Source organism: Drosophila obscura, unplaced genomic scaffold (genome assembly GCF_018151105.1).
Source record: "Drosophila obscura isolate BZ-5 IFL unplaced genomic scaffold, ASM1815110v1 contig_96, whole genome shotgun sequence".
Taxonomy (NCBI): domain Eukaryota; kingdom Metazoa; phylum Arthropoda; class Insecta; order Diptera; family Drosophilidae; genus Drosophila; species Drosophila obscura.
The window spans coordinates 412,436-422,955 of record NW_024542890.1 but is presented as its reverse complement, the minus strand read 5'-3'; the positions used below and the strand labels follow the sequence as shown (position 1 = coordinate 422,955).

The 10,520-nt window shown below is 46.9% G+C and overlaps 1 long non-coding RNA gene across 1 annotated transcript; it reads left to right on the top strand.

The window, feature by feature from the left end:
- Window positions 1–3,354: 3,354 nt before the first annotated feature.
- LOC121405443 lies at window positions 3,355–4,453 on the top strand. The gene is made up of 3 exons (XR_005968561.1): window positions 3,355–3,393; window positions 3,466–3,537; window positions 3,593–4,453. It is a non-coding gene; the product is annotated as an uncharacterized LOC121405443 (long non-coding RNA).
- Window positions 4,454–10,520: the final 6,067 nt, after the last annotated feature.

The following is a 10,520-nucleotide window of genomic DNA, read 5'->3' as shown; positions in this document are numbered from 1 at the left end:
TTTTTGTTGCATATGCGTAAGAAACACAGCTTCACACTTGGCTGCACTTGTCTTGCCAAGGCCCTGGATCAACGGTCTGCGTTTGCCGACATGCTGCGTGTTCCTTTTATCATCGAAGAGTTTAGGGATAAATTTTTACTTTGGGGGAAATGCTTCCGACCCCATAAAGTATATGATCAGCATCAACAGCAGAGTCGATATAGCCATGTCTGTATGTCTCGATGAGCGCCTAGTTCTCAGAGACTATAAGAGCTAGAGCATCCAAATTTAGTATCCATACTGCTGTGATATCACACTGCAACAAGTGTATTTCAAAATTTAGCCCCGTCCCCTTCCGCACCTACAAAGCAGTAAACTCTGTTGCATCCACAATTTTAAAGATACGATAAACCCGAAAACACAGGAAAAGTAGTGTGTCCTTTATTTTTTGTGTATCGGTGCATTAATTAGGCGTCGTTTAAGGTATTGCTCACTAAAATCTACGAAGAAACTTTGGAGCTAAAATTCGTTAACCAAACCTAAAAAATGAGCAAAAACTACCTTTTGGAAGGTATTTGTCAGCTTTTTATACCCGTACTCAAAAAAGAGTTAAGGGGTATATTAGATTTGTGGTAAAAGTGGATGTGTGCAACGCAGAGAAGGAAACGTTTCCGACCCCATAAAGTATATATATTCTTGATCAGCATCAATAGCCGAGTCTATATAGCCATGTCCGTCTGTCCGTCCGTCCGTCTTGATGAGCGCCTGGATCTCAGAGACTATAAGAGCTAGAGAAACCAAAATTGGTTTCCAGACTCATGTGATATCACACTGCTACAAGTGTATTTCGCCCGGCCCCCTTCCTCCCACACAAAGGACGAAAATCTGTGGCAGGCACAGTTTTAAAGATACGATAAAACTAAAAACGCAGTATCGTAGAGAATGCCCATATATACCAGATTGCCGAATCTGAATCAGATCGGATCATAATTATAGCCAGAATGAAGAAATTCATTTTCAGTTGATTCCCCCACCTCATTCGGCGCTGCCGACGCTACTTATTCTCCTTCTCGCTTGCACATTTTCTGTCCTATGCAGTATATAATATATATATATTATATATAACATTTCAGATGTAGAATAAACATGTTAGATGTAGATGAAAGATGTAGCAAAAAAATTTAAAATGTAAAATATTTTAAAATTCTACATAAATCATAATAATGTGGATTCCAGTGCGTATACAGCAGAAAAAAGGAAAGATTGCATTGGTTCACGTTAACATGATTGGCAGCGCAGCAGCAGGCATGCTTCTATGAACGCGCCTCTACTTTTATACCCGTACTTAGTCAGTATATAAATTTGTGAGCTTATGATTTATTTGAATTTTAAAATATTTTACATTTTACATTTTTTTGCTACATCTGTCATCTACACCTAACATGTTTATTCTACATCTGAAATGTAGATTATACATCTACCTTTTGGAAGGTATTTGTCAGCTTTTTATACCCGTACTCAAAAAAGAGTTAAGGGGTATATTAGATTTGTGGTAAAAGTGGATGTGTGTAACGCAGAGAAGGAAACGTAAGCGGCCTAACGAACATGACTTTGTTTTATATATATAGATTCCACATGAATCATAAGCTCACATACATATATATATACTGACTGAATACGGGTATAAAAGTAGAGTCTCGGCCACAGCAGCGACTCACAACGTTTCCTCTCGTTATACCTGCGGCAGCACTATTTTGCCTGTTTTTTATGAAGGACTGCAACACATATCGCTCTAGAGCAGTGGTTGGCACGCTCGCATTCACATGTTTTGCAGTGCGTTTGTGTGCGTATTAGAGCCCTGCATGAACGGGCAACCAAATCGATTTGCAGGAATTCGGTATTCGCTTCGTCCGGTCCGATGGAATCACCGACTCGGCTTTCTCATAACTTCGAAACGCACGTGTCAGTTCCGAACAGTTCGGTTTTTTCTCTTTTTTACTCTCCACTTGATTTTCTGGTAGAGAGAACGAGAAAGCAATACACAATTTGCTGATTTTTATACCCAAAAGGAGTAGGGGTATATTTTATTTGTGGTAAAAGTGAATGTGTGCAACGCAGAGAAGGAATCGTTTCCTACCCAATAAAGTATAAATATATTCTTGATCATCATCAATAGCTGAGTCGATATAGCCTTGTCTGTCTGTTCATCCGTCCGTCTTGTTAAGCGCATAGATCTCAGAGACTATAAGAGCTAGAGAAAACAAATTTTGTTTCCAGACTCATGTGATATCACACTGCTACAAGTTTATGACCATATCTACCAGCTTGCCGAATCTGAATCAGATCGGATCATTATTATAGCCAGAGTAAAGAAATAAATTTTCAGTTGCTTCCCCTCCCCCTCCCGCCCACGACAACGAAACTCATTTTCCTTCTCGCTCGCACACTCTGCCGCGTTCAGTGCGCGAGCAACCCCTAGCGGAGGAGATGTAGAATCTAAATGGTACATGTACAATCTACATGTTAGATGTAGAATAGACATTGTAGATGAGATGTAGATAACAAATGTAGCAAAAAAATGTAAAATGTAAAATTTTTTTTTTAATTCTAAAATTCTAAAAAATCATGCTCAAAAATGTATATACTGACTGAGTACGGGTATAAGTAGAGTCGCGTCCACAGAAGATACTCACACGTTCCTTCTCGTTAAAACTGCAAAGATATAAGATACTTAAGTTATGTAAAAAAAAGAAGCACTACCTCTGAAAAAAACATAAAAAAATACCAGATTTTTTTGAATTCTTAAAAAAATAACTAAACCATAAAAAAACACCATAATTTGTTTAAAATGTTTAAACCCCGGAATCTATAAGAAAAAGTCATTTTGGGCCACAGCGTAAATGTCGTGTTGACTAGTGTTATCCAACTGAACTTTTAAACTCCTTGATGTGCCTGGTTTAACACCGCACAATTAAAGCCTAGTACTTGTTGCATTTCAGGGTAATCGATTGAAATAATCTGCATGTTAGAGAGGAAGGTTTCCAGACAGGGTGGCAAGGCCGAGGTTGAAGGGATAGTGGTGAGCGGATGGTGGCGCCCCCTAGTCGGGCGATCTTAAAACTATGAGATCCGCGCGCTCTTGAATTCCCTTGTGGAGAGAGGAGAGCCGGTGTCCCGGAGCCAATTCACCCACACACGCTTAAGGGGAGAGAGAGCGGTTACAGGAAGAGTAGGCCATGCCCTTGAACCTGGTTCAAGGGCAATAGAAGAGATCGATGGGGCTTGGCGACCAACGATATAAAGCTTAGGCTTAGGCTTAGGACAGATCAAAAAAATCGTTGGCGGAAGACGGTACAAAAAAAAAATCGGTTACGGATCGGGTCTCAGAGAAATAAAAATAAAAATAATTAGAAAGTGAGTGAAATGAGGATGGGTAGTGGTCATCACTCAAAGTGAATTTTTTTTGTTTTACGTTTCCTCGAATAGCAAGGAGGAAGTAGAGCTGCCTAGCGGGACCGATGCGGATATATTAGAAAAGCTGGAAAAAAAAGGAACAAAGTGAGTCCGCTCCAATGGGGAGAAAAACCCAATTACACCCGTTTGTATTACCAAGAACTGTGCCCAGTTCCGCCGTCCTGTCCACAGCGGCATGGTCCTTCGCCCGGCCTAGAAGTGGACCCCGGAATATCGTCCCCGTCCTCCAGCAAAGATGTTATTAAACCCTATTTAAATACCTACATATAAGTTAGAACCCACTAGGCCGTCGCATATCTGTGTATACACTTATTTATTTATTTACCGTTAATTATATTTATTTATTTGTTCTTATATATGTAATTGTCACTATTTATAATTATTTATTTATTTAATCATAGTTAATTTGATACGCCCATGCCCATAATTTAGGTCACAGAAAGGAAGAGGTTAGGATGGGGATTAGGAGGTCGACCTAAACCAGCTAGGAGTTATAGAATACCAAAAGAATGTGTGAAAAATGTTATTTAAAGTGAAATTATAACGTTTAATATGAATTGCTAGTGTGTTTAGTATGGGGGGGAAAGGGGACCACAGCGGCGAAATGGAGATCGGCCGCTACACTTGAGGAAAAGAGGAGATTTGTAGTTGTTCCGCGTCGGAGAGATGATTGTCCGTGAGGTTTAGTGTAAAGTCCGTTGGTTTGTTTTGAATCGTCGTTTTGTTGTCATATTTGTTCGAGATGCCCGAACAGCTGGTTTGTTGTGCGACCTGGGGGCCTGGGAAAAACCTATTCCTGAGATGACTGGCTAGCCGGCCTTGCCCCACCACTAAAACAGGTTCGTAACAATAATGGCGCCCAATCTAAGACAAATTTGTGAGTCGCAGTCCGTTCTCGAACACGAAAGTGGGAGAGTACGGCTGCGAATCACAAAAGTCGAGGAGGTTATAAATGTCCAGCCGAGAGGAACGATCTCGAGTGGTAGTCTGCAGTAAGGGTCCGTCTGTGTACCGGTGGCCTGGGAGGAGCTGTGAAGGTTGGCTCGCAGATGCACGGCACTGAGGGATCTGAAAATGTAGGAATCCACAAAGTAAATTGTTTTTTTTGTAGTTTGTGTTTAAACTTATCTGACAGAGGGAAGCCGGAGCTCTCAAGGGGGTGAGGTTGGCACTGACGGAGGAGAATCCTCAAGCCAGTTAGCAACCGACCCGTTGCCTGGTGGACGAAAGAGAGCCTGGAAAGAAAAAATACCCAAAGTTAGTTAAGGTCGAGTAGTTTTTGTTTGTGCTGCTTCCCCTACTTACCGCTGGAGGAGGCGGGAAGGTAGTATCTCGTAGAGATTTTTGCTGTAGGTGGCCCGTGGGGACATTTAGTCGGTCACGCGATGCACCTGGAGCAGCTACAGGATCCCGAGGATATCCTTCAGTAGAGTAGTGGGACAGAAGCAGCTAGGTAGAAGAGTGAGCGCCCTTGACACTTAATCTTCTGTAGAAGATGAGAAGTCAACAGCGCTCGCGACTAAGAAGGTAGACGTTGGACAAGCAAAGACGTAGGGAACCAAGTGCAGATGGCTCCAGTAGCAGTTGTGGTTACTTTCCCCTCTTGTGGTTGATCTTGCAGTTTTTTTATTTGTTTTTTTTGTGTTGAGTTTTGTTGGAGTTAGGTAGTTATCTGTGAAAGAAAGGAAAGTTAGGTAGTTAGAAAAGTTTATGAGCAGCTACAACTTACGGTCAAGAGGGAAAATGACTCACAGGACTCCTCCGCCAGGAAACCTGCCTGAACAGATGCGAGGAGGAGATAGTCAGGGCGCGGAAGGAGGCGAGAACGACAGCTGGAACCTGCCGAAGACCCCAAAAGAATTGCCGTCGGAAATTCTTTCGGGCATAAACGTCGCCATAGCACAAGCGCAGGAGACGCAGAGAGGTGCTATGGCGGACACCATCAGCAGGACGCTGCAAGAAGAGATCCGTCGTGGATTTATGGAGCTGATGGGTGCCATAACGGAGGCAATGACGCCCCTGCGCCAGAAGGGAGAATTGATCCATGATCTGGGCTGGGAGAATGGTCCAAATGGCAGAGAAGGCGGTCCAGCGGCTCCAGAATGGCGAAGACAGAGTACCGGCACCAGACCCAAAGGTTCCGTGGAACAACAGGAGCATATTCCACAAGCGCCTCCAAGGAAGCCGGAGAGACGGAGCCAAAGTTGGGCCCACATGGTGGAAGATGGCGGTCTGGAAACGAGACCGATGGAACTGGAACGGGAACCAGCAGGAGACGGCGGAGCTCGGCGATTCACGACGCCCTACGAGAGGCGAGACGAGTGGAGAGAGCCGAGATGGGGACGCGTCGACAAGTGGGACATCCATTTCGACGGCGATCCAGACCCAGCCAAACTGACGGTGGAGGATTTTGTCTTTCGGGTCGAATTTCTCCAGAGGCAGAGTCGACGCTCGTGGGACGAAGTCCTCAATAATTTTCACCATCTGGTGAGAGGACGGGCTGCCGAGTGGTACTGGCAGTTTGTCCGAGAGAGGCCTCCAGAAGTCTGGGAGGACTTAAAGGACGAGTTGGTGACCCGATTCCGTGCAGTAGGTGGGCAGTACGAGCGGCTGCGTGCGTTGCATGAGCGACGCCAAGAACCTGGAGAATCGGTGGAAGACTACTTCCGAGCTATGCGGAGGCTGGACGCAAGGCTTATCACACCAATAGCGGATTCCGAGATGGTCAGAGTCGTCAAGAAGGGACTCGAGGAGGAGATCGCTCGGTATGTGTACGCGATCCGAGTCCGGAACCTGGAGCAGCTGAGGGAAGAGTGTGTAGAGGTGGAATACCATTTACGCAGACGTGAGCGAAGGTCAGCTTTTCGCCCGACGACAAAATTCCAACAATCCGGGAAGCGAGTCGAGGAGATAGAGCCAGATTCGGAGCTGTTGGAAGGAAAGGAAGAGTTGATGGTTGAGGAAACCCACCTGACAGCGAAGCCGAGGCTGGGTTGCTGGAATTGCGGAGAAGTTGATCACGGGTTCCGAGAGTATATGGCAAAGGAACGCAGAGTATTCTGTTACCTCTGCGGAAAGCCCGAAACGTACACGCCGAAGTGTCCCAACTGCTCGGGAAACGCAAGAACGGGCTTGATAAAGGCGGGACATCAGAGCTCGGGACGAAGGCCCGCGAGAAAGTGAAGGATGCACTGTTGGAGTTTGTAAAAATTAAGCATATTAACCCAAGTAGTGTAGAAAAATATAGTTTAAAATTCTTACCGGCCGAAGAGAGGATGAGGAGATATACACAAGTCCGAAATCGGATCTTTGACGGACATCAGCTGAGTGGAATGCGAGGTGTCAGCCGTAGACTCCAGAAGGCCCGGGCACGCTTCCGGCAAAGGAGACAGACTCGCAAGGAGGTGGCTGAAGCAGTCAGGCGTGGAGCAGGACGTGACCCAAGGGTTTTTGCCAAGGTGCAAATCCTAGGACGGAAGATTTCCGGACTCCTGGATACTGGGGCATCCGTAAGTGTCCTCGGAAAGGGCAGTCGTGAGCTCCTAGACGACCTCGGGGTGGAGATGGACAACTATGTCTCGATCGTCAAAACCGCCGCAGGAGAGGACCGGACCATAATCGGCAAGGCGAGAATCCCTGTGGAGTACAAAGGAATCAGCAAGGACGTTCTCTTTTACATCTGTCCATACCTGGAGCAAGTCATGTACTTGGGTGTCGATTTTTGGAGGTCGTTCGCGTTGGCTCCCACAGTCCTCGGAGCTTATCCAAGTTCGCCCAGCGATGCCAAGATATCCGAAGTCCAGATGTCACAGATCAGCCAATATGCCGAAGACCATCAGGAGAACGTACATGTGGACGCGTGGGACCTGGAAGAGAAAGAAGCTGAAGAACTAGAGGAGGTGAAGAAGGAGTTCCTAACTTACGAAGATGCCGGATTAGGGTCAACGACGGTAGAGGAGCATCGGATCCAGTTGGTAGAGGGCGCGAGCCGTTTAAAGATCGACACTACCCTCAATCCCCAGCGATGCAGGAAGTGGTCTGGACCGAAGTGGACAAGATGCTGGAACTGGGAGTGATAGAGGTTAGCGATAGTCCGTGGAGCAACAGGACGACGGTAGTGCGGAAGCCTAACAAAAACAGATTTTGTTTGGACGCGCGAAAGCTGAACCAACTCACCGTCAAAGACGCATACCCTCTTCCTAGCATCGAGGGAATACTGTCCAGGATCGACCAGACGCACTACATTTCCAGTGTAGACCTCAAATTTGCTTTCTGGCAAATTAAGCTGGATCCAGAAAGCAGAAAGTGTACCGCGTTCACCGTTCCAGGTCGTCCGCTGTACCAGTTTGTAATGATGCCCTTCGGTCTGTGTAACGCTGCACAGAGGCTATGCAGGGTGATGGACAAAGTGATCCCGACGCAGTTGAGATCAAACGTTTTCGTCTATCTAGATGATCTCTTGGTGATAGCTCCCGATTTCCAGACACATCTCCGGTACCTTCGGTTGGTGGCCCAGTGCCTGCGAAAAGCAAATTTAACAATAGGCTTACAAAAATCAAAATTTTGCTTTAGGTCCCTGAAATACCTGGGATTTATCATCGGAGGTGGCACGTTGCAGATGGATCCTGAGAGAGTTTTGGCCATTCAAAGGATTCCCAATCCGAGTTCAGTGAAGGAACTAAGAAGCTTCCTAGGAACCGCAGGATGGTACAGGCGCTTCATCAAGGATTACGCTTCCATTGCAGTGCCGCTGACAGACGCGCTGAAGAAGCATCCGCGTGGAAAGTTTTTCCTGTCCACGGAGGCCGAAACGGCGATAGGATCCCTGAAGAAGGCACTCACCACGGCTCCGGTATTGAGTCATGCGGATTTCAAGAAGCCTTTCTACGTACAGTGCGACGCATCGAATTACGGAGTGGGAGCGGTGTTGTTTCAGTCAGACGTCGAAGGAGCCGAGCGTCCGGTGGCATTCTTCTCCGCCAAGTTAAACAAGCATCAGCTAAATTATTCTGTAACGGAAAAAGAGTGTTTAGCTGCGGTGTTGGCCATTGAGAAATTCAGACCATACGTTGAATTGATGCCCTTCACGGTTATCACGGATCACGCCAGCCTGAAATGGCTCATGTCGTTGAAGGACCTAAACGGACGTCTTGCGAGGTGGTCATTGCGACTGCAGAGGTTTGACTTTGGGATCGAACACCGGAAAGGAGCCGATAACGTCGTGGCGGATACGCTCTCACGCTGCATCGACGAAGTGGTGATAGATCCAACGGAGATCCTCGGGTTCCAGACGACAGAGTTTGAGTCTTCAGAATATCAGGAGCTGAAAGGAGAAATCGGCAAGAATCAAGACATGTTGCCCGACTTACGAGTGGAAGGGGATTTGATATTCAAGCGGATGGCCTTCACGCAAATGGACGACCAAGTGGAAGGGTCCATTTGGAAATTATGGATTCCCGCGTCACTGACGGAAACTCTCATCTCCAAGGCCCACGAAGACCACACAGCTGGACACGGCGGACTTAAGAAGACCCTGCATCGGCTTAGAAGGCAATTCTACTGGCCAGCGATGACGACACAAGTGCGGGAGTATGTCCGGAATTGCGATGCATGTAAGGAGTCCAAAGCTCCCAATTATCGAAGCCAGGTAGGGATCGGTCAGGAAGTCGTAACGGAGAGGCCGTTCCAGAAATTATACATCGATTTTCTGGGAAAGTATCCCGGTCAAAAAGGGGACAAGCCTGGATATTTGTCGTCGTAGACCACTTCTCTAAATTCACCTTCCTGAAAGCGATGAGAGAGGCGACCGCGGCGAACGTAGTTCAATTCCTAGTACAGGAAGTGTTCTACAAGTTTGGGGTGCCCGAGGTGATCCACTCCGACAACGGAAAACAGTTCCTGTCGAAGATCTTCCAGGACATGATCAGCACCTTTGGCGTCCGACATCTGCGCACAGCAGTCTACTCACCACAGAGCAATGCCGCCGAGAGGGTGAACCGGACAATATTAACTGCAATCAGGACGTATTTAGAGAAGGATCATCGAGACTGGGATATATACCTACCGGAGATTGAAGTGTCGATCCGTGACTCAGTACACGAAGCAACAGGCGTGACGCCGTTTTTTGCAGTTTTTGGACAGCAAATGTTCCTTAATGGGAACTGCTATAAGTTGGCGAGGAAGCTGCAGTCGCTGACGGAGCATGAGGTGCACGCATTGGACCCCGCGGATAAATGCCACATCATCCGGGAACGTATTAAGGCCAACCTTCACCACGCGTATGAGCGCAGCAGCCAGCGCTACAACAAACGGGCCCGAATATTCTTCGCCAAACCTGGGCAAGAAGTATACAGGCGCAACTTCACCCTCAGTGACTTTGGGAAGAGCTACAACGCTAAGTTCGCCCGGAAGTTCCTGAAGTGCCGAGTCGTACGCCCGGTTGGAAATAATGCCTACGAACTTGAAGACCTGGCGGGGAAGCCGGTGGGGATTTTTCACGCCAAAGACCTAAAATTGTAGGAGCAAAATTAACACCAAGATGTACTCACGTATTAATTGGTAGAAGAGTGGGTGTAAGCCTACGTTGGGGCGCTGTAGGCAAGGCCGACGCAAACTTATAAGTCCTTCAATGTTGGTGAATAATTCTTCGCGTCCATGGTCCCCCGAATTTTCACTAGGTGTTGCATTTCAGGGTAATCGATTGAAATAATCTGCATGTTAGAGAGGAAGGTTTCCAGACAGGGTGGCAAGGCCGAGGTTGAAGGGATAGTGGTGAGCGGATGGTGGCGCCCCCTAGTCGGGCGATCTTAAAACTATGAGATCCGCGCGCTCTTGAATTCCCTTGTGGAGAGAGGAGAGCCGGTGTCCCGGAGCCAATTCACCCACACACGCTTAAGGGGAGAGAGAGCGGTTACAGGAAGAGTAGGCCATGCCCTTGAACCTGGTTCAAGGGCAATAGAAGAGATCGATGGGGCTTGGCGACCAACGATATAAAGCTTAGGCTTAGGCTTAGGACAGATCAAAAAAATCGTTGGCGGAAGACGGTACAAAAAAAAAATCGGTTACGG